The sequence below is a fragment of the Hylobates moloch genome, unplaced genomic scaffold, assembly GCF_009828535.3.
Source record: "Hylobates moloch isolate HMO894 unplaced genomic scaffold, HMol_V3 SCAFFOLD_3, whole genome shotgun sequence".
In the NCBI taxonomy this organism is placed as follows: Eukaryota; Metazoa; Chordata; class Mammalia; order Primates; family Hylobatidae; genus Hylobates; species Hylobates moloch.
The window spans coordinates 93,485,528-93,489,554 of record NW_026652278.1 but is presented as its reverse complement, the minus strand read 5'-3'; positions in this window follow the sequence as shown (position 1 = coordinate 93,489,554).

Here is a 4,027-nt window from a genome sequence, read left to right as displayed (position 1 = left end):
TTTTGTACTTTTTAGTAGAGATGGGGTTTCACCGTATTAGCCGGGATGGTCTTGATATCCTGACCTTGTGATCCGCCTAGCCTCAGCCTCCCAAAGTGCTGGGATTACAGGCATGAGTCACCGCGCCCAGCGGTTTCCTGACTTTTTAATGATCGCCATTCTAACCGGTGTGAGATGGTATCCCATTGTGGTTTTGATTTGCGTTTCTCTGATGGCCAGTGATGATGAGCATTTTTTCATGTGTCTTTTGGCTGCATAAATGTCTTCTTTTGAGAAGGGTCTGTTCATATCCTTTGCCCACTTTTTGATGGGGTTGTTTGATTTTTTTCTTGTAAATTTGTTTAAGTTCTTTGTAGATTCTGGATATTAGCCCTTTGTCAGATGGGTAGATTGCAAACATTTTCTCCCATTCTGTAGGTTGCCTGTTCACTCTGATGGTAGTTTCTTTTGCTGTGCAAAAGCTCTTTAGTTTAATTAGATCCCATTTGTCAATTTTGGCTTTTGTTGCCATTGCTTTTGGTGTTTTAGTCATGAAGTCCTTGCCCATGCTTATGGCCTGAATGGTATTGCCTATATTTTCTTCTAGAGTTTTTATGGTTTTAGGTCTAACATGTAAGTCTTTAATCCATCTTGAATTAATTTTTGTATAAGGTGTAAAGAAGGGATCCAGTTTCAGCTTTCTACATATGGCTAGCCAGTTTTCCCAGCACCATTTATTAAATAGGGAATCCTTTCCCCATTTCTCGTTTTTGTCAGGTTTGTCAAGGATCAGATGGTTGTAGATGTATGGTATTATTTCCGAGGGCTCTATTCTGTTCCATTGGTCTATATATCTGTTTTGGTACCAGTACCATGCTGTTTTGGTTACTGTACCTTGTAGTATAGTTTGAAGTCAGGTAGTGTGATGCCTCCAGCTTTGTTCTTTTGGCTTAGGATTGTCTTGGCAATGCAGGCTCTTTTTTGGTTCCACATGAACTTTAAAGTAGTTCTTTCCAATTCTGTGAAGAAAGTCATTGGTAGCTTGATGGGGATGGCATCGAATCTATAAATTACTTTGGGCAGTATGGCCGTTTTCACAATATTGATTCTTCCTATCTGTGAGCATGGAATGTTCTTCCATTTATTTGTGTCCTCTTTTATTTCGTTGAGCAGTGGTTTGTAGTTCTCCTTGAAGAGGTCCTTCACGTCCCTTATAAGTTGGATTCCTAGGTATTTACAATGGGTTTTTTTTTATTTTTTAAGAAACAAGATCTTACCCTGTCACACAGGCTGGAGTGGAGTGGCACAATCATAGCTCACGGCAGCCTCAAACTCCCGGCCTCAAGCAATCCTTCTCAAAGTGTGGTCCCCAATCAGCAGCATCGGCATCACGTGGGAAGCAGGAGCAATGCAAATTCTCCGGTCCCGCTTCAGACCTACTGAATCAGACACACTGTGGGTGCGACCCAGCAATCTAGATTTTAACAAGCCCTCCAGGGCATTCTGAAGCGCTGGTAAACTGAGAACTGTTGCTTTAGATTTTCGAACATGGTTGAATTGTAACTGGAGACAGTCCAGGTTCTGGTTACTGCTCTGGGAATGTGCTTCTTCCAGCCCGGAAGACATCCTCTGCACAATCCTATCTCCTTGGGTCCAGGCAAGCCCAGTCTTGCTCTTTGAGAGCAGTAAGACTCCGGGGAAATGCCATATGAGTTGGTGGGATTCCACCAGCATAAAAGGTGGAAATGGAGGCTAGAGTGACCACTGCCCCAAACTCGCCAGCGCCCTCATGTGGAGGCACAACTGCAAAGATGCACTGAGCCACTCCCACGCGCGGCTCCTGTCCACCAAGATCCAGTCTGGTTAGAACACCAGGCCTTGCCCATAGACAATAGACAGCCCCACTTCCTTCCCTCCCTTTCTTCCCTTTCCTACCGTGCTGTGAGGGGTGGGTTGATACCCTCTGATTTCCCAGACAGACTGACTGCAAGAGCTGAACCTTACTTTAAGATGTGACTTTGGCTGGGCGTCATGGCGCTACCTGTAGTTCCAGCTACAGGGGAGGCTGAGGCGGGAGGATCGCGAAAGCCCAGGAGTTGCAGTCCAGCCAATTACTGAGGATTTTTTTTTTTTTAATGCAAATTCCGACTCTGTAGGTCTCAGGGGGAGCCCCAGAGCCTGCATTTCTAATAAACCCCGCAAACGCACTCATGCTGCTAATGTGAGAACACTTGGAGCAGATATGATTAGGTTGCCCTCTAGTGATAATCACATGGAAATCCAGGGTGTTTCTAGCTTCACGATGAACCGGGTCAGCTGGGACTTTTTAGCAAATTAAGACTATTAAAGGCCGGCATGGTGGCTCACGTCTGTAATCCCAGAACTTTGAGACGCTGAGGCAGTAATCACTTGAGGCCAGAAGTTCGAGACCAGCCTGGGCAACATGGTGAGACCTTGTCTCTACAAAAATAAAAAAGTAAAAAATTAGCCAGTTGGGGGTGGTGTGTGCCTGTGGTCCCAGCTACTTGGCAGGCTGAGGTGGGAGGATTGTTTGAGCCCAGGAGTTGGAGGCTGCAGTGAGCTACGATTGCACCCTGCACTCCACCCTGGGTAACAGAGCACATTAATTAGAAATTTTTAAACCAGCTTTACAGAATAAGAATATCAGGGTTTTTCCTACACTTGAGTCAAGCTCTCCTCTACCATATGTAAACGAAGACTCTTTCACTCCTAATCTTCTGCCAGCTTTCAAGACCAGGGTAGTGGAGACATATTTATCCCACATTAACTTTTCTCCAAATAATCTCAACTACTTCCTATGAAACTGGTTTCATCATGTTGCCTTTTTTTTTTTTTTTTTTGAGACAAAGTCTCACTCTTTTGACCAGGCTGGAGTGCAGTGATGTGACCTCGGCTGACTGCAACCTCCACCTCCCGGGTTCAAGCGATTCTTCTGCCTCAGCCTCCCGAGTAGCTGGGATTACAGGTTACTGCCACCTATGCCTGGCTAACTTTCCTGTATTTTTAGTAGAGATGGAGTTTCGCCACGTTGGCCAGGCTGGTCTCAAGCTCCTGACCTCAAGTGATCTGCCTGCCTCAACCTCCCAAAGTGCTGGGATTACAGGCGTGAGCCACTGCAGCCAGCCCATCATGTTGCTTCTTGTCTTGAAAAACATTCTGCAGCTCTTTGTGCCAGTGTCAAGTTTAAACTCCACAACCTGGCACCCAGAGCTTCCACAACATGGCTCTAGTCCTTTCCAGCCTCATTGGAATTGGATACTTATATATGCATAATAACTTGACAATACTATATGTATAAGCACCCAAAAACGCTAATGCCGAGATACATATTCGGAAACAGGGTCTTACACTGTCATTCAGGCGAGTGTAGTACAGTGGCATGATCATGGCTCACCTGCAGCCTCAAACTTCTGGGCTCAAGTGATCTTCCCGTCTCAGTTTCCCAAGTAGCTGGGACTTACAGGCACATGCCACCATGCCCAGTTAATTTTTAAATTTTTTTGTAGAGACAGGGTTTCACTATGTTGCCCAGGTTGATCTCGAATTCCTGGCCTCAAGTGATCCTCCCACCTTAGCCTCCCAAAGTGCTGGGATTGCAGGCGTGAGCCACCATGCCTAGGCTACAATATTATATTAGTGTAAATACACTATACAAATTTAGTCTGTTTTCATACTTTTAATGAGCAACATACCTGCCACATGCTGGGTGCTACAGGGGTTGTGATACACAATCCTGCCATCAAGCAGTTTAGATGTTTTTTTATCTGGCCCTTTTTTACATACTATTAGTTTATAGAAATATTTCAGATATTGACATAGCCTGTTGTGTGACTATGTATAGTGTTTGGAATTTTTAAATTTTTATTTATTTATTTTTTGAGTCACTATCTTCCTCTGTCACCCAGGTTGGAGTGCAATGGTGTGATCTTGGCTCACTACAACTTCCACCCTGTCCCGTGCTCCAGTCATCCTCCCACCTCAGCCTCCTGAGTAGTTAGGACTACAAGTGTGTGCCACCATGACCAGC